This window comes from Crinia signifera, chromosome 1, assembly GCF_055691185.1.
Source record: "Crinia signifera chromosome 1, ASM5569118v1, whole genome shotgun sequence".
NCBI classification, from domain to species: domain Eukaryota; kingdom Metazoa; phylum Chordata; class Amphibia; order Anura; family Myobatrachidae; genus Crinia; species Crinia signifera.
The window spans coordinates 444,422,290-444,446,568 of record NC_139217.1 but is presented as its reverse complement, the minus strand read 5'-3'; the positions used below and the strand labels follow the sequence as shown (position 1 = coordinate 444,446,568).

General features: G+C 45.3%; 1 protein-coding gene across 1 annotated transcript in view; it reads right to left on the bottom strand.

Moving 5' to 3' along the window:
* HCN1 (hyperpolarization activated cyclic nucleotide gated potassium channel 1) overlaps positions 1–24,279 on the bottom strand; it is a 436,596-nt gene that overhangs the window by 300,142 nt on the left and 112,175 nt on the right. The gene's annotated exons all lie outside the window — the stretch shown is intronic.

Genomic DNA, 24,279 nt, shown 5'->3' with positions numbered 1-24,279 from the left:
AAATCATTCGATGGAGACCATTTGGCCAGCCGGCGTTTACCTGTTCTCTAGGCTATGAACATAACAAGATCCTTCTGGATGTGGCAGTAACTATGGATGAATGACTGATCTCACACATTACATACCTCCCAACTGTTCAGTGGCGGCATTTATGGGTGTGGTCTATCGGAAAGGGGCGTGACCAGCAATAGCGACACTGCCACAAGGCCACACCCCCTGTGAGCTGATGACTATGCCCCCAGACCCCTGGGCTGCAGGAATAGACGCTAATCTATTCATGGTTGACAGGCCCCCACCACCACCTCGGGATACTGCCGGCCCCGGAAGGGACCCAGGAGCATCCCCAAAAAATGGGACGTTCCTGCGATAAGCGGGACAGTTGGGAGGTATGTATAAGAAAAGTAAAAATTTCGGTACTTATGTATTATCTGGGCTCCCATGTTAAATGCACCCCATTTTTTCATACCCCTACTATCCAACTACGCATGGAATTGATTTTATATAGTGTGGCGAGCGCAGCGAGGGGACGCGGTCTCATAAGAAAAACGGGAGCCCAGATATTACATAAGTGCCAAAATTTCCATTGTGAAAGGTGACATACACAGATCCGCTCCCTCGCAGTGCCGCATTTTATATGGGGGGTGTGGTCACAACTCCAGGATTCATCCCCCAGTACCTGTGTCCTGTCGATGTGTCATCCACCCTGGTCATACAGTAGTCCAGGCAATGCAGCTTGTAAACCGCTATGGATGTTTCACAAATTAGTCCACCACAGTACCCACCTGTATGCGTAAATTACTGTCTGATATTTATTACTTTTCTATGTATTAAAATCAATCAATAGAAGTGCTCCTTGCTAGTCATGTGATTTAAATTTCTTAGCAAATTGTTGTTCTACAAACCTGACGGAAATAACCTTTGTTTGGACCCAAACAAGAACATCAACCTATCTTATTTCTGGCACAGTGCAGGCATACTGTCACTGAACTTCATATGCAGTGCCCGAACTCCACTGTCACTGCAAACGCTAATACAACAATGACCGTGTCTCCCTAATGGGGCCCCTTATATATACCACCAGAACACTGTCGCTGCAAATCCTAGTAGAGCAATGACCATGGGCCTTATTTTGGTTCACTCTTTCTGACAAAATCCTTCTTAGATGGACAAAACCATGTGCACTGCAGGGGGGCAGATGTAAAATGTGCAGAGAGAATTAGATTTGGGTGAGTTATTTTGTTTCTGTGCAGGGTAAATACTGGCTGCTTTATTTTTACACTGCAATATAGATCTCACTTTGAAGTAAAACCCCACCCAAATCTAATTCTCTCTGCACAAGTAACATCTGCCCCACCTGCGGTGCACATGGTTTTGTCCATCTAAGAAGGATTTTGTCAGAAAGAGTGAACCAAAATAAGGCCCCATGTCTCCCTGCGGGGGCCCCTGATATATACCGCCAGTGCGTTACACTCCACGATAATTAATAGCGCCCCCATACAGTTCTGATGAGCATAGGACAGCTCTCCAATACAGGTAAAAGGGACTCACACATGTAAGGTGCAGGATTCTTTACGTGGACACCAACGTGGACAACCTCTGAAATATCTTATGCAAAACATCTTATTAAAGAAATCTCAGCATAATAACATTTCCAGAGCAGCAGAATTAACCACACGGAATGAATATAAGGATGTCAGTGTTGGAAAGCAAGCTGTGATATTGTTCTGCACCTCACTAAGACGCCCAGCGTGCAGAAGAACCGCGCTCGCTGTAACCAAAGATGTTCCAACGCTGGAATGTGATCAGTGACCTGTAAATAATACCAGTGACATACCCTTTAGAAAATAGGAGCCGAGCCCTCGGAGAAGTTCCATGCCGCTGCTATAGAAGTAAATACACATTTGGGTCGCTTTCAGGACGCGCGCAACAGCGGATACAAAACAGAAATTATTGTTGCTTCGGAGAGGAAAAAAATGTGATAACAAATGTGCGTCAGGGGGTTACGGAAACAACATTTACTCTATGGCTATGTACTGTAGGTGTTTTATACAACATAAATATAAAATATGAAAATGATAATAAGAAAAACAACAACAATCCAAAAACATATATAACCAGCTTTTAATAGATACATCAAATAGTCCTTGTATTTTCTACGTTTTGTATTAAGCGATTGTGTTTATTGTGCCCGTTCTGCCGTTATTACCAGCTAGAATGGAAAAGATTTCCTCAGCTTTCCCGCCATCGCTAGCCAGGACCCATAGCCCAGCTAAAAACTAGGGGAGTATGCGGCCTATTTATCATTTAATATTTGCGACTTATTCCACGAAAACACCCGTTTCCAGGAGTTAGCTGCAAATATTAAGTACCCACCGAATGTGCCACGGAGAAACCGCAGCTGGAATCTCCGATCCCTCCTGCTCCACTGGCAGCCGCATCCCCATTAGGTTTCTATGGGGGATGTGATGCTGCCCAATGTGTCAGTATCGAGCAGCATCACATCCGGTTCATGGGATCATTACAGGCTGGGCCGTGCAGTCAGGGGGATCAGTAAAGTGCAGTAAAGTGCAGTAAAGTGCAGCAAAGTACATTCGAATGTTAGGATGTACTTTGGCAAGATTCCACCCAGATTGGATTGTATATGGCATCCAAAAGTAAATGGCCCCTAAGAGAGGTATGAGTGGTTATGGTATATATGGTTGACATCATATGGTCGGCACAGACAAAATATCAACACAAGCTACAATCAAGAGGTTTTGCCTTGTGGTTGTTCCTCCACTTACAGATGGTCAGCCGTATTAATTGTACATTCTATTCTACAGAACCCAACCATCTATCATCCTGACCTTGGGTCAGATTCTCTAAGCTTCAAAAGGGATACGTTGGAGAGTGATAATCCACCAGCCAATCAGCTCCTGTCTGACATTTTTCAAACACAGTCTGTGACATGGCAGGTAGGAGCTGATTGGCTGGCTGTTTATCACTCTCCATTTTATTACTTTTGAAGCTTAGAGAATCTGGCCCCTTTTGTTTATGCTCACTTCTACCCCTTCTGTGTCACTCCTGTCTGTCTGCCCCTCCCCTTTCCCTTTACAATGTAAGCTCTCACAAGCAGGGCCCTCTCTCCTCATATGCTTTTCTATAAATATATATATATATATATATATATATATATATATATATATCCCTGCATCCTAATAATTGCTTCAGTTTCCCATCCCCTGATGGAATGGTCTTTACTTACCATATACTTGTCATAAATTGCCTTGTACTGTAATTAAATGTTGAATTGTTTTTCTTTGCTCATTTATGTATTGTCAGGTGCTGCAGAACCCTTGTAGCGCCATATAAATAAACTATGATGATGATAATAATAATGGCTGCGTGTAGTGAGCTAGGGGGAGGAGACAATATTGTCCTAGCTGGTAATGCAGCTTTAATATTACAGTACAGCTCAAATAAAAGTATGAATATAATATAAAGATACTAGTGCCCTGATAACTGTATATTATATAAGCACAAGCTGAGGGCAGACAGAAACATCCCGTGCAGCTGAAAATCATTTAGAACCGGTATCCCTTCCTCCGTGTTCTCTACTTCCTTCTATCTATTCCATATGCATTATTTAAGTGGGCTTAGTTGCAGCCAGTTATCCTGTAGGCTGAGATCCAATCTGTCCAAAGTTATTGCCAAAGAAAAGTTATCAGTAGTACATTAAGGCTCTACTGTCAGTACGCAGATCGTTCATGTGCCAACTTATACAAAGTACCCTGCAATGTATTGCTGCTGTGAGGTAGCACGAGCGCCAGTATATCAGAACGACCTGTATACCACCACCTGGTCTTACATGCATGCGAACGAGCAATCGTATGTGTGTTAAAAGCACATACGATTTGCTTTGACTGAATTGGAAGCCGATGCATCAGACGTGCAGCACATCTGAGGGCAGACCTCTCAACCCGGGGGACCTCGCATCGTGCGCATTGTGCTCACAATCTGTCGCACGACCCATCGAAATTGTGCGAAATTGCATACGGCTGTGGCCAGAGTTTATCTGTGGGCCGTTATTAAAGTGGGAAAACTGATTCATAACTACAGCGTTATACCAGCGTTACACCGAAGTGAAACTGAAGGACAAAACAACAACTGAGAAAACCAGTCTGCTTTGAGTGAGTTAAATTCATTCACACAACATACTACTCCTGGATGCTTAATCTGGCTATTCAACCATAATTTTATCATTTTACATCTGCAAACAACTTTTACTATCACTGTTAAAGCTTGTGCTTGCACTGTCAGTTTTGAAAATGACCAGCTGTACCTCTAATGACCTCACCTCTCCTGCTCTTCCATTGATAGTAGGTGTCCCCCAACATTTTATTCTTGGCCCTCTTCTTCTCTTTCTCTATACGTCCTCTCTGGGTGAGTTTATTTGCTCACTCGACTTCCACTATCACATCTATGCTGATAACACTGAAATCTACCTCTCCTCTCCTGATCTCTCTCCCTCTATCCTCACTCATATCTCCAACTGTCTCTCTGCTGTCTACTCTTGGATGACCCAGCGCTTTTTTAGACTTAAAATATCAAAGACTAAGTTGACCTTTTCCCACCCTCCTGCATAAAACCTGACCATCTTTCATCCTAACCTACTGTTTATGCCCACTTCTTTCCCTTCTGTGTCACCCCTGTCTGTCTAACCCTCCCCTTTAGAATGTAAGCTCTCACGAGCAGGGCCCTCTCTCCTCATGTGCCCTTCTTAGAATATATGGTACTTGTTTCCTAGCACGGCCACACCGATTTACATCGGGGTGGTCGTGTCGGAAAAATCGGGTCGATCGCATCGCATGCGATTTGGTCGCATGCGATGCGATCGTCGCGACCGACCGATTTTGGACCCGATTTTTTTTTTTAATTAAATGTAAATCGGGTCCCTGGGACCCGATTTTACATTGGATTCAATGTAAAATATTCCCAACCCCCCCAAATGTCACGGCGTACACCCCACCCCACGATAGACGCCAACCCGAAGCGTGGCGAGCGCAGCAAGCCCGCGAGGGGCGGCGGTGCGCGTCCTCCGACCTTTTCATTCCCCTACTATCCACGTCGGCGTGGAGTTGAGAATAGAATAGTGTGGCGAGCGCAGCGAGCCACCGTGCCCGAAGCGTGGCGAGCCCCGCGAGGGGACGCGGATACCTTCACAGGTAAACGCGTCCCTTCGCGGACTTCACAGGTGTCCGCGTCGCCACGGACACCTGTGAAGCCCGCGAGGGGACGCGTATAACTGTGAAGGTATCCGCGTCCCCTCGCGGGGCTCGCTGCGCTCGCCACGCTTCGGGCTCGGTGGCTCGCTGCGCTCGCCACACTATTCTATTCTCAACTCCACGCCGACGTGGATAGTAGGGGAATGAAAAGGTCGGAGGACGCGCACCGCCGCCCCTCGCGGGCTCGCTGCGCTCGCCACGCTTCGGGTTGGCGTCTATCGTGGGGTGACGACGGGGACATCTAAAATGTGAAATGGGTCATATTGGCCCATTTCACATTTTTCACATTTTTTCAGGATTTCAATGTTAAAAAATCTTTTAACATTGAAGCCTATGTAAAAATCGGGGGCATCGCGTCGGGACCTATGTTAATGGTCCCGACCGACGCGATGCCCCCGATATTTTACCTTTCCCGACACGATTTCAATGTTAAAATATTTTTTAACATTGAAGCCTATGGGGAAATCGCGGGCATCGCGTCGGTCGCGTCGGGACCATTGTTAACGGTCCCGACCGACGCGATGCCCCCGATATTTTGTCCTAGCCGGCCAAATGGACCTGATTTCAAAGGAAATCGGGTCCATCGTATGGATCGTGTACCTTAACTAAAGGTACACGATCCATAAGATATGTGGCCGTGCTAGGAAACAAGTACCGAATATATAAACCACTGCCACCCTGATGATTGCTTCAGTGTCCTGTCCCCTGATGCAACTATCCATATTAACCATGTACTTGTCCTAAACTGTCTTGTAATGTAATTCGGTATGTGTTTTTGATTATAACTATGCTCTGTAAAGCGCTGCGTAATTTGTGTGCGCTATATAAGAAACTGTTAATAAATAAAATATTAACAGCAAAGAGTCTAGGTAGTTTTAGATGGTAGGAAAAAACATTATTCTATTTGGTACTTGTGTATTATCATGGCGCCGGTGCGCGCTACGTAGTCAGCAGTCAGAGCTACGTAGTCAGAGCTACGTAGTCAGCGTCAGCCAGCGCAGTCGTAGTAAGGCAGTGTAGTCAGCGTAATGTAAAGTAACGAGTAAAGCTGCCGGTGTCCACAGGGTCGGGTGCGCTGGCAGACGGCGGAACAGCATTGGAGGACACGCTTCACATGCAGCGCCGGGAACCGCCAGATACCCAACCCTGGCGGACACACTGGCAGAGAGGCGCTCCATGTTAGTTGAACGCACGAGCGTCTCATACACACAAGCGTCCCAGACACTCTGCGGCTGTGGATGTAAACCATGCCCGTCTCCGCTTCAGTGAGACGGACAGGAATAGGGGTGTGGCGCACATGCATCGTGTGCACAAAAAAAGGACAGGACGCATTTGCCAGTGCTCCATGTCAAATTCGGGCAAATGCCTCCATTTCAAACCCTCACTATTCACATCAGCCCGAAGCGTGGCGAGCGCAGCAAGCCCCACGAGGGGACGCATTACGCGTCCTCCCGACCTGTTCATACCTCCACTATAAATGATGGCGCGGAGCTGACTTTATAAATTGTGGCGAGCGCTGCGAGCCACCGAGCCCAAAGCGTGGCGAGCACAGGAAGACCCACAAGGGGACACAGAAAACAATCCCGAAGCGTGGCAAGCACAGCGAGCCCCGCAAGAAGTCATGGATTACTTCATGCTCGGTTTCTCGCTGCGCTCACCGCACTTTAAAAATCAACTCCACGCCGACATGGAGCAGCCCGGTGAAAGTCCTGTAAAAGTGAATGGGAGCTGGTGATCCGCGCAGAAGAGAGATGCAGATCTTGTGCAGAGCGGAGTGGTCGAGATGGGAGATATTTTGTGAGAAGTAAAGAGATATAAGCTGGTGCAGTATGGTTAATAGCTATATATGTGAGTAGAAGTATATTATATTGAATACAGTAAATACAGGCAACAAATGGAGAGTCAAACTCACAGCCCGCTCTCACAGCAGGTGGATAGTTATCTGTAATTTGGACTGTCCAGTTAAGTATATATAAAATAAATGTTCTCTCTTGGAGGCTGTTAGACAAGGTAGATATTTGTGAGAAAAAAGGAATTCAAACTACAAAGTCGTGCGCTGATTAGCAGCCACGGTAACCACCTCCAAAGAGATTGAATCACCAATTCAACAATTAGACATACAATACCAAATGGGGTTTTGGCAGGTTTCCACGGCGCTACTTGTCAATCAAATAGGGTTCCTCAATATGGTGCACCCAAAAATGAAAAAAATTTACAATAGTGTAATATTGTTAGGTTTAAATGGTATAATAAACTTTGACCGTAATTATTATAGACTCGTACCAGATGGTTATGTCTACGCATTTAAGTAGACAAACGTTTTAAATGAGGGACAGAGTGTCGTCACCAAGGACCGACCAACGACCTCTTCTTGTCTTCTCCTTATTTTGAATAGTCACTCAAGAATTTGCAGACAAATAAAGCATGTGATGTAATAGCTCTCAGGCGTCCCCGGATGCTGAATTCGGTAAGAATGTCCAAAGAAACCTTCTCCCTGTCACCAGAAATTGCCAGGCAGTTTCTGGTGACAGGGAGAAGGTTTCTTTGGACATTCTTACCGAATTCAGCATCCGGGGACGCCTGAGAGCTATTACATCACATGCTTTATTTGTCTGCAAATTCTTGAGTGACTATTCAAAATAAGGAGAAGACAAGAAGAGGTCATTGGTCCTTGGTGACGACACTCTGTCCCTTATTTAAAACGTTTATGTCTACTTAAATGCGTAGACATAACCATCTGGTACGAGTCTATAATAATTACAGTCAAAGTTTATTATACCATTTAAACCTAACAATATTACACTATTGTAAATTTTTTTTCATTTTTGGGTGCACCATATTGAGGAACCCTATTTGATTGACAAGCAGCGCCGTGGAAACCTGCCAAAACCCCATTTGGTAAGGTAGATATTTGTTTAGGGGAAGGTGAGATACCACTTTTTTTTTAACAGATTAAAGTGCTTTATTTCTTTAATAAATTGTGACAAGGAGCTCACATACACTGGAGAAGATGATGGTGGTCCCTTCCGTAGCCCTCACCCCCGGCCTATCACCTGGGTTTCTGTTCCATCATCAGGAGCAATGACCTCCTGCCCTGGAAACACTTATATCAGGAAAACACAGGTGCTGCTAATTAACTCAAACCTGATCACATCAGTTTCCCTGCTGCTGCTGCGGCTCTAAAACCTGGACCGGATCCTCCACATTACTCTCATGCGGGAAGTATGCCGTCCCTGTCACAAAATCTATTGATTCGTTTTATATTTTGATGCGTTTGCGTGACAATTTTTAGCCAAACATTATTATAGAGTTGAGGATCAGGGAAAACTTGAGGCTGAATGTTGATTTAACATTTGAACAGATTTGGTGCTGTAATAAAAGAGGCCCCCAGGACAGAGCTGTTTCGTGCCCCCACAGCCCAGAATAAGTAAATCTCCTTGCTGCATTACATATGCAAATGACTTTACCCTCAGTAAAAATTTAATTTGAAATCTCTAAGAAACTGACTAAAATAACCAGGCGGAGAATTCTATATCATGTTAGTTTCACTAGAGCTCTTGTACTACAACGGTGACATTCAGAGATCCGTGTGTCTGCAGAGACGGCACAAAGGACTGGATGGCGACTGCTGAGAGACCCCAACTGTGCGTTTCCTTTACCCGCAGATAATTGATGTTGAGATGTTCTTAATTATACCTTGTAAACATCAGCGTCTTTCTCATGGTGACCAATGCATAGACATAAACATCATTGTACTGCATTCCATGGAGCTCTCGAATGGCGCGGCAGGGCCCAGTTTACATAATATAGAAGTTGTGAGTTATGCCGGTGGGCCAAACTGCCCTACGGGCTTCTCTCCTTTCTATACTGCCAGGTTCTGTACAGTGCACTGAATAATACATTGTTTCTCTATTAGTTCAGTGGTATATTTATAGAGAGTGCAGTGTGTGTTGTGCACACGGGTCCCCGAGTTCTCTGGGGGTCATACCTAATACTTACTCCTCCAGAGACAGCGATGAATGCAGCAGTGCTGGGTAAATTGCTGGAAAATCTGGATCTGCATATGCGCATTATGGGGGTGTGGTATAGGGGTCCGACAGTCGGGATCCCGACAGTCATTATCCCGATGTCGTGATTCCGACTGGCCGGACCCAGACAGCATGGTGAGCGCAACTAAGCCCCTTGCGGGCTCGCTGCACTCGCCACACTGCGGGCACGGTGGCTCGCTACGAGAGCCACCTATTCTATTCTCCCTCTATGGGGGTTGTGGACCCCCACGAGGGAAAATAGCAGGTGGCCGTCGGGAACCCGGCTGTCGGTGTTTTGACAGTCGGGATCCCGACGTCAGGTGAATGCCTGCCGGGAACCCTTCCGGCACCCGCATTATGGTCTGAGGGCTGGATGCACTAATGCGAAAATGTGGAGGGAAAAAAAAACATTATTGGGTTTTTACCGCATTTTCCTATTCTCGCAAACGTTTCCAATACCCTGTAGAAGACAATGGGCTTCACTCCGCAGCGCTGTGTGAGGCATTTGCGGGTGGGCCGTCACCACGCCCATGCGCAGAGGGACTCCTAGGTTTGAGACCCGGAAGTCCAGCAACAGCGCCGTATCGCAGGGGGCTAATGTTAGAGCATATGGGAAGAGTAAGAATGCTGTAGCCGGTGGAGGGGGGTGGCGGATGTTAGTACATCCCGCCCTGAGCCCTCCACTGCTCAGATGCTACAGTGCTGCACAGCACGACTGCCTGCAGAGAGGAGGGGACCAAAATGGATGCACAAGTTTTGTGTCTGTGGAGACTGGTCTTACCCATAAGCGTGGGATACTGTCCCTGAGTTCCACCGGTAGGCCCTTCAGGCCCTGGTCCGACACTGTGTGTATAGTAATTTCTATTTGTTATTCACAAAAAGATGCACATTACTAAACCCTAGCTAGATCATCCGTCATTTGGCAAATCGATCAGTGTGTACTATGTTGTTTGTCCAGGACACTGGATAGTTCAAGGGAAATTGTTCAACAATATCGTTCACTGAACTCATCGTCTAGTGCAGGGCTGGGCAATTGCGGCCCTCCAGATGTTGATGAACTACACATCCCATGATGCTTTGCATTAGTTTTGCTATGTGGCCATGCTGAAACTGATGCAAGGCATGCTGGTATGTGTAGTTCATCAACATAAGGAGGGCTGCAATTGCCCAGCCCTGGTCTAGTGTGTATGGGTCTTTGAAAACTAGGTTGCTTAGTCACAATGTCTTCATAGCAGATAACCCCATTTCATTAGAACTAAACTGTCAATCCAAATATTCTCTATTAATATCATATATTCTGTATTAATATTTCTAACGTCCCAAGCTCTTGGCTATGGAGGAGGCAAATCTCTGCTCAGGCAGCCTGATTAGACAGTTGTGTATGGATGAGATATGTCAGAGATAGGTAGCAGACCAATGCTCATGAATCACTGATCATGATGTTAGGATTACAGGTCTGTCACACATTCTGATCCTTTATCACATAGCTGTGCCAATCTGTTGCATGCCAGCCTTGCGGGTTACTGACCCTGTATGGCAGAGTCTACAAATATGAGAATTAGTGGTCTATTCATCAAACCTAATTCCTTTAGCACAAAGCCTGTGAATGCCATCTGGGTCAGGTGATTTATCCATCTTATGTTTGTGCAGCCATGCAGAATCAGACATACAGTACTAGATCACTATTTCCTCTGACGTACAGTACTGTATCACTATTTCCTCAGACATACACTACTGTATCGCTATATCCTCTGACATACAGTACAGCACTGGATCGCTATTTCCTCAGACATACAGTACTAGATCACTCTTCTCAGACATACAGTACTGTATCGTGTGTATCGCTATTATCTCTGACATACAGTACTATATCACTATTTCCTCTGACATACAGTACAGCACTGTATCACTATTTCCTCAAACATACAGCACTGTATTGCTATTTCCTCATACATACTGAACTGTATCGCTATTTCCTCAGACATACTGTACTGTATCGCTATTTCCTCATACATACTGTACTGTATCGCTATTTCCTCAGACATAAAGTACTGTATTGCTCAGACATACAGCACTGTATTGCTATTTCCTCATACATACTGTATCACTGTTTCCTCTGACATACAGCACTGTATCACTATGTTCTCTGACATACAGCACCGTATCGCTATTTCCTCAGACATACAGTATTCTATCACTATTTCATTTGTATGTTCTCTGACATACAGCACTGTATCACTATTTCCTCAGACATACAGTACTGTATCTCTATTTCCTCTAAGATACAGCACTGTATCGCTTTTTCTTCAAACATACAGTACTATATCATTATTTCCTCAGACACATAGGGGGAAATTTACTAAAGGTAATTTGTAAAAAAATAGGTGTATTTGTATCCAGAAATACACTTATTTTTGACATTTACTATCCCGAAAATACGGCAATTCGTATTCGTATTGATAGCACATCAATACGACTACGAATTGCCGTATTTTCGGGATAGTAAATGTCAAAAATAAGTGTATTTCTGGATACAAATACACCTATTTTTTACAAATTTCCTTTAGTAAATTTCCCCCATAGTACTGTATCACTATATCCTTAGATATACACTACTGTATCACTATTTCCTATGAGTTAAGTAATACCCAACAGTGGTGCATACCCGGGTTGGATGAGCATCAACGGGGGGGAGGGGAGCAGGGGCCATGCGATATCCCCATTGATATCTCCATCATCCTGCATGTACAGACGATGGAGGACATCACTGACGACCCCTGGAAGCATTCATCATAAATTATAAAGTACATACACACTAGACAATGGCCCTTATTCTGGTTGACTCGCAAGGGCGCTGCCTGCCCCCCTTCCTCACACACTGGGATCCCCTGCAAAGCTGCAAATGGATGACTTGCGTAATTATCTATTCGCAGCATTGGGTGCGGGGGAGAAATCATTCAATGGTCGGCGACCGTGGAATGATTTCACCGGCGGTTGCAGATCTGAGACAACTCTATGGTGTCTCTGATCTTCGAGCACCCTGTGCAGGAAGCAGGAGGGAAGCGGACATCCACTGGCGTCAGCGGCCCGTCCCCTTTACCCCCTTCACCGGGCTATTTGCATGTGACCGCCCAGCATTTTCATGGGAACGCCCATGAAACGCTGGGCGTTCCCATGGGTTGTGCCCCCCACTGCCACTTCTCACCCTGCTAGGTGCGAGCGGTACAGTAAATATGTAGTCATGTAGGGTTTGCTGATGTAAATCTTCTATAATGACCATGCTGTACAGTGACATTGCAAATGCAGAGTCGCACCCGAGATTTGGAAACAAGACCATCCAGGGAGTGACCCCCACAGCAAACAGGTAATAAGCCATGTCGCTGCCATCAGAAAGGGGGCAGGGCAGAGGAGTGGCACATCATCAGGGGCGGGGGAGGAGGCAGCACTGGGAGCGGACGCTGCATCCTCCATATAGTATGAACCGGCGACCCGGGATACCCGTTCACAATGCACAGCAACCTGAGTCTGACACAGGATTAACCCTTCTTTTAACCTGGGTCTGAATGCCAGGTTGCGAGACCCGGCATAATTTGAAAAGGCCTTTCGCACTGCGACCTGGGTTATTTGTGAGACGTGAAAGGGGTTTAACAGAATTCATTAGTCTGTAATCAAAAATGTCTGGGTTCTTATGCATCATTCAGGGGGAGAATTCGCATATCTTGGAGAGAGATAAAGTACTGACCCATCTGTAATTTTACAGTCTGTGCTAGAAAATGACACAGATACATACTGAAGCCCACGTAATGACAAATAATGTTGGGAGAGAGAGATAAACTACCAACAAAGTTTGATGATTATCGATAGACTGTGCAAGGGTACGGATCATAATGACATGCGCAAGGCTGTCCTGCGATAAAATCTTGCTACTTTTAGGATTGCTGGCCGTACCCAATGACAGGAAGCCGGCATTTTGGGGGTGGTAATTGTTTCCTGGGAGCATCAGGGAAAATGTAGGCGTGTCCAGACATTTAAAGGAAGGTTGTGTGACATCAGCTCTGGCCCCCCAGGAGCCTGATTCTATCGCAGCAGAGTAAGTCCTGGCTACGCACACTGGAAAAATCATTAGATGTGACCGGCTTGAGAATGGATTTGCAGCGAATCACCGATCCAGATAATTTTCGCAAGCCATGCAAAGAAATTCGCAGGCTTGCACGGGTGGGATCTCACTGTGGCTGAGCGGCGTAAACCTGATGGCAGGGCACTGCAATTTAGTAGAGCAGCGATCAGGTCTGAATAACCCCCATAGTGCAGGCCAGAGCCTACTGCAACAAAAGAGTGAGAAGGATTGCATGGAGCATACACACAGCCCTCTCTTAAACCTCCCCTGCCAAGGAGTTCATATCGTTCTCTAGTACAAATGAAACCTGTTCCCAATCCACCCAACCATGCTACTAGACCATGGGAGCACACCCAAGCAAGCTACAGTAAAACCATTTTCAAACACCAACAGCTCTTGGGGTGGTCCTGGACTTTGGGATTTGGCATCAGAATCATACTGTACTTGCTTTTCTAAAATCCTGAAGATGAGCCTTAAATCCCGACTTCACTTCAGTGCCCCAACCAGGCCTATATGGTCAACCAGATCTCCTAATAACCAAGCCCTGGTTCATTTTCACTATGACAGATTAAAATAGTGTTGTGTGCTAGCAAAAAGGTTGAGGTTGTTGTATGTTTGATTATGGTATCTTAGTAATTTAGCAAAGGCTGAAAGCATTATGGGCCCTGCACACACCGCTAGGGGTGGGGAACCTTGTAAAGACCATTTATAGTGTAAAAAAAACCTCCGGGGGCCATATGCATATTCGGCACTTACAAATCCCAGGCACCCAGCTTCCCCCATCCCATGCTGAGCTCCGGCTGCTGCCGCTGAAGACTTTACTCGCGAGATCTCCTGACCTCTCACGAGAACTCGCCCTACCTTGAAGCCCGAGCAAGCCGCCAGGCGGGGCAGGAAGGCCATTTAACCTGGCTACGGGGGCTGTTTATGGCCCCGCGGGCCGGAGGTTCCCCACCGCTGGTGTAGGGCTTCCTAGCTATGCTAGGTCGGGCACTGCTGTGCCGCTGTCACTCAGCACACAGCGCTGACAGCCCACACATAGTGCGAGCTGTCAGCTCTGTGTGCTGAGCGAGCTGACAGCGCCAGTGTTTTCTTCAGTGGAGAACACTGGCGACCAGCGAGATTCATGGTGACCATCAATCTCAGCAGCGACAGTGATGCACGGGAACGAGCATTGCTGTCGCTGTAGCCCCTACACACACAGCGATGTAGGGGCATTTTCTAAGCAAAGTTGCTTAGAAAATGCCTTAATATCGTCACGTGTGTAGGGCCTATTAGACTGCAAAGATAGCTCCAGTGTTCAAGCTAAGTACTACAGCATTGCCCTATTATTCAATTGAGGCTGCAGTCTCTTGCAATTAATTAAGATATGAAGCTCCTAAAAATCGTTCCACCAATGAATAACCCCATCTTGAAATGACGGGTGACGGACGCGTTCCCGACAGTCGGGATCCCGACTTTCAAAACACTGACAGATGGGTGCACGACGGCCACCCGCTATTCTTCCTCGTGGGGGTCCATGACCCCCATAGAGGGAGAATAGAATAGGTGGCGAGCATAGCAAGCCACCGTGCCTGCAGCGCGGCGAGCGCAGCAAGCCTGCAAGGGGCTTTGTTGCGCTCACCATGCTGTCTGGGTCTGGGCAGTCGGGATCCCGACGTTGGGCTAATGACTGTCGGGATCCCGACTGTCGGTACCCTATACCACACCCGAGATGATGCCACCAACTGAAGCCTCCAGGCTACAGTATCACATTTACTGGTACTTGTTTAGTTTCATGGCTGCAGTTACGTAGTTTACGTAGTGCTGTTTTGAGAATACCAATACTGCACTGTGCTGCCTACGTAAACTACGTAACTGCTTCTGGAGCCCTGAAACTACACAATGGTTAATATCCCCACTATCCACGTCATACCCCCACGTGGGCGTGGAGTTAACTTTGTAAAGTGTGGCGAGCGCAGCGAGCCACCGAGCCCGAAGCGTGGCGAGCGGACGCGGATACCGGTGGCACACAGCCGGGAGCGGGGCAAGATGCGGCCGGCGGCACACAGCCGGGAGCGGGGGGAGATGCGCCCGGCGGCACACAGCCGGGAGCGGGGGGAGCCATTGTTTCGTTTCACGGCGCCGGCTACTCTGACAACATAGCTTAGGCTACGTTGTCAGCGTAGCGTAGAGCTGCCCCCGTGAAACTAAACAAGTACCCATTTACTTTTTGGAGAGGGATCTTCAGAAACTTCTCCAAAAGCATATGCTTGGACATGCGTGGACTGATAGAAAGCCCAAGAAGTAAAGTGATTGCTTTACCCTATGACATTACTATCTACTCTTCCCCAGGACGATGACAGTGTTTTGATAAATAGCCTCAAACAATCCTCATTGGCGCACTATGGAGTAATATGGAATTATAGATTTTGGGATCGCTAATAATAAATCTGAGATCTCACATTATAAGCTGTCATGCCATCCCCTTTTTTGTCTGACCCTCCCCTTTAGAATGTAAGCTCTCACGAGCAGGGCCCTCTTCCCTCATGTGCTTTTCCTTCTGTTACTTAAACCATCTGATACTTATTCCAGTGTCCTCTGCTGATGCAGCTGTGGTTATGTACCCTGTACTTGTCCTCTATTGTATTCACATGTAAGTCACTGTTTTATTTATTTGTTTATGAATTCTCTAATTGGGCGCTGCGGATCCCTTGTGGCGCCATATAATTACAGGCTCATAATAATAATAACCATGCAGGCAAAAACACTCAACACTTGATTCTCTCTATCCTTGTAGTATAGTTTGTAGACACACACACACAAAAAAGTTCTTAAGCCGTAAATCTTGTGACACGCATGTTTCTAAGCAGTACGTCTATCTAAAACACTGCAATCTGTTACTGATAAAGGGTATTGGCATGCTAAAGACACTCTTTTTGGGCTTAGACACTCTATTTCTTTAGAGGGACAGCAAGATAGTGCATAAAGGGATCTGCTTATTTTCTTCCATCCAATTCTTGGAAACTGATTATAGCAACTATCTCCAAAACATGGAAGTATTGCTCACGGCCGCCTGTTGTTGTGGACACTGTCCCTGCTTCATATCATTCAAAAAATGCTCCGAGCCTGACATGTGGAGATGACAGTGAACGAAGACATCGGCCTTCCCGCAGCTGACACTTAGAGGAATCCCTTAACACATTCTTAGGATACACGCTTTTAAATATATCAGTAAGTAATTATACTGGCTATATTTAGTGAGCTGGTTTTCTTTTGAAAGATTTTTTTGCAACACTAAAACAACGTGCAAAAAATATATAAATATACCAGGGTTGCCAACCCTCCCGGAATGGCCGGGAGGATCCCGAAAATCGGGTCCCCCTCCCGGCCCCCCCGGAAAGGTGGGCCACCCTCCCGGATTCCCGGCGGACCCCCTTCTGCCCTTAACTTACCTGGTTGCACAAGCTCTAAATTGCCGCGATTCGCGGCTTTTCGGCTGAAGGGGCGGGGCTAAATATGCTAATCATGCATATTTAGCCCCGCACCCTCACCGGAGACCCGCATATTGCGGGATTTACATTACTGGGGGCAGGGACTGGTGATGTCTCCATCAGGCCCCGCCCCCAGAAGTGATGCTGACAGTCTCCTCTCCGGGCTTCTCCCGGAGAGGAGACTGTAAAAGTTGGCAACCCTGAAATATACACTTAACAGAGATAAACACACAAATTCAGATTTCCATGGTTCAGGAATTGCGTATGGATTTCCGAGTCAATGCTAGTTAGAGATCCATTCACAATTCACTCGCAAATTTACACATGGACGGTTTTACTTATGTCTGGGTGGAGGCTATCTACCAGACATAAGGACCCAACGTATTTTGGATATCAGATTTTTCCGCATTTTGGAATATTTGCACACATAATGAAATATCTTGGGGATGGAACACGAGTCGAAACACAAAAGGGGGTATCTAACGAGCAGCGAGAAATAATTGGGAGCAAAAAACTTTTTCGCGATTTTACCAAATATTTCTCTATTAAGCAAACGTAGAAGGACGCCTGGAAAAAAAAAAAAAATTCTCGTGAAAACAGTTTCAGGAAATTACTGCGGGTAACTGGATAAAAAGTGAAATTCTATCTCATTTGTTTTCTATAAGATGTGTAATAATTTTGTGCAATAGACTACATTTCTGCACATTGAACCATCGGAACGCAAGGGTCAGTCACGCCCAAATAATTTTCTAAATATTTTGGATATCAGATTTTTTAGATATGGGAACTCAACCTGTAATATATAATACAAGTTTATTTTTTAATTGAAATTATAATTAAATATTTTCTACTACAGTGTTTATTATAAAGAAAAAACATAAATTGTCAAAAAATAAGATAAGGTTAATTATTAAACATGTAATCAATGACATGACAGCTATTTAAGTCATTTAATAGAGGTTTGTTCTGAATTGGATTGGCTTGAAAGTCACAGTAAGGGTCAGATACACTTAAGGCCCATACACACTGGGCGACTTTGAGCTGAAAGTCACTCAAAACAGCTGCGCGCTCCCGCATCATCGCCTGGAAAGCCGCTTATCTGCTGCAGATGAGCGGCTTTGAGGATGCCGTCATCTCCCCACTGATGGCGCCGGGCAGGGGCAAAGCCGCTCAGTGTGTATGCACTGAGCGGTTTTCCCCCCTAGCGATGATAGCGATCATCGCTGCTCATTCACAATGGGCATAGTCGCCCAGTGTGTATGGACCTTTAATTTCAAAAAGTGATAAAGTAGAGAGTGATAAACAACCAGATCTGAGACCCAATTGTCACTTTGTAACCCAGTTGGTAACATGACAGTTAGGGGCTGCTGGCTGGTTGTTTATCACTTTTTTAAAAAGAGTGCATCTGACCTCGTGGCTTTTTATTGGCTTATCGTGGCCCAACTCTACCCCCCGGCCTCACGGACTCTCTTCCCCCGGCCTCACGGACTCTTCCCCCGGCCTCACTGACTCCCTCCCCCCACCAATGTTAAGATGGCGCCGCTGAATGGCTGCCTAGGATCTGTGCCACTAGCCAGAGCATGTACCCCGTGTCTCCCCTGTTGTGTTTTTACCTCCTACCTATCTGGCTGTGCAATCACCAAGTGGCTGGGCTGAATGGCTGGCAGGGTGCGGTACAGCTCATACCTGTACCGCATATCTGTATGTGTGATGTATATATGTCTGTACTGTCACTGTTTTACTTGTTCCCACCCTGGCTGTTGCACAGCAATCCAAATCAAATTCCTAGTATACGCAAGTATACCTGGTCAATAAAGCTGATTCTGATTCTGGCAGGGCGGCGATTACCTGATCGCAACCTACTTTGAATCAGGCCCAAGATACCAGATGGAAGCAGTGCTGCAACTGAACACAACCATAACAAATTCTTAAATTGCTTAAAAAACTTTTGCATCATGGAGATAAAATCAATTAGGAGAGGAATAAGCAAGCCTGCAGCATCAGCAGCACTGCCGTGCCAAGATCATTAGCAACAGGTGCAGCATCTCATCCCCCCCCCCCCCCAACATTAGGAGCCCGCAGCAGCGGCCCTCTGCAATATATATATACACCCACACACGAATCTCACATGATTGAAAATTGACAGTTGTTATTTGGATTCTCGGCAGGATTTTAATGTTTATTTGGGTTCAAAGCTGCTGGGTTCCTTTTCTAACATCTCAACGCAATTTCGGAAAATCAGTCAATTTAACATTTTGAATCCGTTTTTGAAAGTATTCTAAGTAAGCACTAATGGTCACCAAGCTTCCGCGCAGTGTGGTGCCTGCTATGTAAAATGTTGTTTACATTTAAAAGTGTACCTCTTACAACAAGAAATACTAATTATATAAATAACTCACATAATGCGGTATGGGTACATTCTCTTCTTTTGAAGGAAGTCTGAATGTACATTAGAGTTCAGGGGCGTAACACGAAATTTATGGTCCCCGTAGCAAAATCCCCCCTCCTTCCTGTCCCGTTTTCACGACAATGCCCCTCAGGGGACTGACGACGAGCAAGAGACAAAGACGATGTTGGGTAGAGGAGACAGAGGGTGGTCAGGGAGAAAGGGATTTCTGGGAAAAAAAGAGGGACAATGGGGTAGATGTATGAAGCAGTGATAATGGAGGAGAAGTGAGAGAAGTTATAAAGGGGATTATTCTAATCTAATCACGTTCGCACAGGGGACCGATGTTTTGTGTCTGCGCATGCGCAGCCGCATTTCTGCGCATATGCAGGTGCAGGGTGTGCGCGAGCACACCGCTCGCACCGAGCAGTTCTGATGATTATCTTCCTATCCTGCCTGCTGCACTAGGAAGTGGGCGGGTCACAGGATATCCGCCTACTTCTCCAAGTGTGCAAGAAAATCAAGAGTCTACCAGAACTTACTGTGGAAGTAGGCCAGTATGGTGTGGGTACTTACTGATGTCATTTGGATGCATATAAAATCAAACATCCTCAAATCTTAAAATGCCCCAGACTCTGACATCAGTTTTTCTACAATAAGTGTTCCACAACATTATAAATAAGACAGCTAGGGAGAAAATCCCCGCAAGGGGCTTCTTTGCACTTGCCCCCCTGTCGGAGCACTGGCAGTCGGGATTCCGATGTCTATATACTGACTGTCGGGATCTCGATTGCCAGGCAGTCATACCACACTCCTGGATTCCCCCCCCCCCTCCCCCCCCAAAAAACATATTTATAAGTGCGTAAGTTTTTAAGGTACTCTTTACCTAGCACGGCGCCCGCGATTACAATTGCGGGCGTCGGGGGTAAAAAATCGCGGGCATCGCGGGTAAATAAAAAACGGGTGCGACGCGATCCCCGCGATGCCCGCGATTTTCCCATAGGGATCAATGTTAAAAGTCAGATTGGTCGCGATTTTAGCGTTAATTGGCTCAATGCTCGCGAATTTTACATAGGAAACAATGTTAAATGGGCCACAGAGCCCTAATAGTCCCCCTGAAGTGTGAAATGGCCCCCACAATTTTTAACGCCACCCCACGATCAACGTGAACCCGAAGCGTGGCGAGCGTCCTCCGACCTTTTCATACCCCCACTATCCACGTCGGCGTGGAGTTGAGAATAGAATAGTGTGGCGAGCGCAGCGAGCCACCGAGCCCGAAGCGTGGCGAGCGCAGCGAGCCCCGCGAGGGGACGCGGATACCTTCACAGTTATACGCGTCTCCTCACGGGCTTCACAGGTGTCCGTGGCGACGCGGACACCTGTGAAGCCCGCGAGGGGACGCGTTTACCTGTGAAGGTATCCGCGTCCCCTCGCGGGGCTCGCTGCGCTCGCCACGCTTCGGGCTCGCCACACTATTCTATTCTCAACTCCACGCCGACGTGGATAGTGGGGGTATGAAAAGGTCGGAGGACGCGTACCGCCGCCCCTCGCGGGCTCGCTGCACTCGCCACGCTTCGGGTTCACGTTGATCGTGGGGTGGCGTTAAAAATTGTGGGGGCCATTTCACACTTCAGGGGGACTATTAGGGCTCTGTGGCCCATTTAACATTGATTCCTATGTAAAAATCGCGACCAATCTGACTTTTAACACTAAAATCGCGACCAATCTGATTTTTAACATTGGTCCCTATGGGAAATCGCGGCCATCGCATCGCACCCGTTTTTTAGTGCATGCGATGGTCGCGATGGGCGCCGTGCTAGGTAAAGAGTACCGTTTTTAATCTTTCAGGCCAAACACAAAGAATCCATGAAACGTTCACAGACCTATATTTTTTCATGGCCGCGATCACAAAAATGTGATTAGGTGCCAGCTTTGGGGCTAATTAAATAGCCCGGGGGTAGGAAGGGGAGGGCTACTGAATTCTCCTCATGTGAAAACTATATCTATTAATGTAATTTAAAAAAATAAAATAAGTAAATGTTGAAATGTTCAAACAAATAAATAAATGCAAATTGACTATAAATTTTAATCTTCCCCATCATAAATGTATTACTTTTATATATTTCTGTAATATAAACATATAGCTTAACGCATAAAAATTCCAGCATTTTGAAAAAAAAAAATTAAAATATTACGTTTTCACCCCCTAGAAAATGCGTCTCGCTCAGCTTAAGTTGCACATTATATATTTATGTTCAGACTGTCGCACTAGATGAAATTTACCGTAGGATACAAAAGAAAAATAGCCTCTTGGGGCAAAATAATTCCGGGCTTTGCAGTAAATAAAATTACTACTATTCCAGACCGTTATAGCGTAGTCTGTAGACTGTATCTCCCCCCCTCCCACCCCCCTCCCCGCCCCCAGCAATAAATATATCAAGGTCAGTATGGGTGATTCCTCATGTACGTCATACATAAAAAATGTGTGTTGCTAGCTAGGCTTGATAATTAAAATAGATATTAAATACAATTTAATGTTTTATTACTGAAGGCACAATATAAAAATTCTGCTTAGTGCACCACAATTTTTATTTCTCTATCGTTATTCTTTTCCTCGGTCTATTAATATATATAAAAGGATAGAATATTATATATGAAAGGATAGAATATTTATTTAGAAGCAAAATGAAAATCTATTACCACATGGTCTCAAGGGAAAAATCGACGTCTAGGAAAACCTAATAAAAATTTCCAGATATATTATTGCAAAATGTGTGTTGGTAACATTGAATATATTTAGAAACTTATATTCTTTAAACTGTAAATTACTTTTTAGATTTATAATGGATAAAATAATAAATTGGCAGAAAGTGAAAGGAATTTAAAAAATAGTTATTAATCAGAAGTGAATAAAACAGGCCAAAGGATAGCATTTCTGTGCATGTGCTTTATTTTCTTCCTCCAAGTCTTTTTGTGGGGCAAAAAATTTACCGCAGCCCCACTAACTTACAGCACTGCGGAACGGTGATATCCCTGCTTACTGCATTGGGGTCATGAGCTCAATTGACAACGAACTGAGTTGGAAAAAAAAACTGTTTAAAAAAAATAAAAAAAGTTTATTTGTTTAAATTGGGTGTTTTTGTTTTTCTGCATTACTATTTTAATTCAAAAATTTAACCATGTATTAGATCAACCATATTCTAATGCTTTCTAACACTAACCATTTTAGTGCCAATGTTGTTGAGATCCTCAAAATATCCGCTAAAAATGCCAGCGCCGCTCACAGTGACTTTTCTTTCAGTATAAATAAATACAAAGACAGCCAAGTCCATGAATTGAAGTTTAGTTAAATATTGCACCCAAAAAAAAACCACAGTCGCTGTGAGCGGCGCTGGCATTTTTAGCGGATATTTTCAGGATCTCTCACAGCAGCGTTGGCACTCAAAGGATTAATAATGTCCTTAGGCTTTAATTTGATTTATTTTACATCTTTACAGGAAAAACGTTTTTTTTTAACAGGTTAGGGGGGTATTCAATCCCGGGTGACGGCTGTGGGTACGTCCTGGCAGCCGTGACCCTGACCCATTTTCGTTTTGCTTGAATGCAAATCGCCAGGTGGAATTCAATGTCCCTCCTGCCAATCATCAAAAAGGGGGCATGTTCGCATAAATGGCCGTAATCGCGACAATTCACGGCCGTTATCGAGAAAACAGGCCAGACAGCTGTTAAAGTCGGGCCCGTTCTGACGATCTGCCTCCTCAATGCTGTCGGTCAAGACAGCATTGAATAGGCGCCCACCGCTATTTCCCCCCGTCGGAAATAGCAGCGGGCATTGAATACCCCCCTATTACTACTAGTACATAGATACTAACATACACACACATACACAGGAGTTAAGCACTAGCACTGGGCCTGCCACTGGCTCTAAACTTTTTGAATTAAAACATTAGTTTTTTTAGTATAACAGGATTTTTTTTAAGCAGTCACAGCTCCATGCCTGTAGTCAAAGCATAAGAAAAACTTGTTTCAATTCTGGTTTAAACCAAGGTAGTCCTATATGTATAGTGATGCAGTGATGCAGATAACTACTCCGGATGCAGGCATTGAGCTCTTCACATCTTAAGGCCTCACACCCTTTGTGGCAAAATGTAGCAAATTGTAAGTTAAATTAACTACAACATATTGATTGGCCCCTCCCCCTCATTATGGGTCTGTGATTGGTATCTCATCTAGGAAGTGGCTGAGAAGCGGAAGGTCCACCCAATCTACCTGCAAAAATCACAGGAAGTTGGGCTGTTGCCCAAAGCAACCAATCAGAATCTCCTTAATTATTTAGCACCTTCTAGAAGATAAGACGGAATCTGATTGGCTGCCCATAGCAACATCATATGTTCAAAAGAACTCCCATCTTAGTAATTAAACCCCAAAATCTCCATCCTCTGATGAGTGCATAACCACTTTCTTCCCCAGCTATGCTTGGAACATGCCTCCATATTTAGTAATATATACTACCCTCTCCTCACCCCTAAATGGCATCAGACTGTCAATCACCAACAATCTGATAGCATCCCGCATTCGCAGTTGCAGATCCTTCCCGCACATGCTTATAGGGTGGCTGCAAATAACGGTCACAGTTTCCAGACAACCCGGCAGGTCACATGTTCCAGGTCACCAAGCAGGTAAACAAGGGGAGTTCACCAACAGTCACAATGGTGATGCATTGCAAATGGCAGGCAAAACAAAGGAAAACAGTAGACCACCAATATAATTATGCAAATCCATGGAGCAAGAGCTTTAATTTGGCATATGATTTTCCATGCTCATCATAGAAATAAGTTACTCATAAAAGTCGTGCTTCTGTTATTAATATATAGATTCATGTCATTCATTTCTACAAAGATATGTGCGAATGGCATGTGCGTCATGAGAAAAGCACTTTCAGAAATGACAATAATTGAAATAAAAGGGGCCTAAAGTTGGTACAAATCAATCATCATGAACTAAATACAAA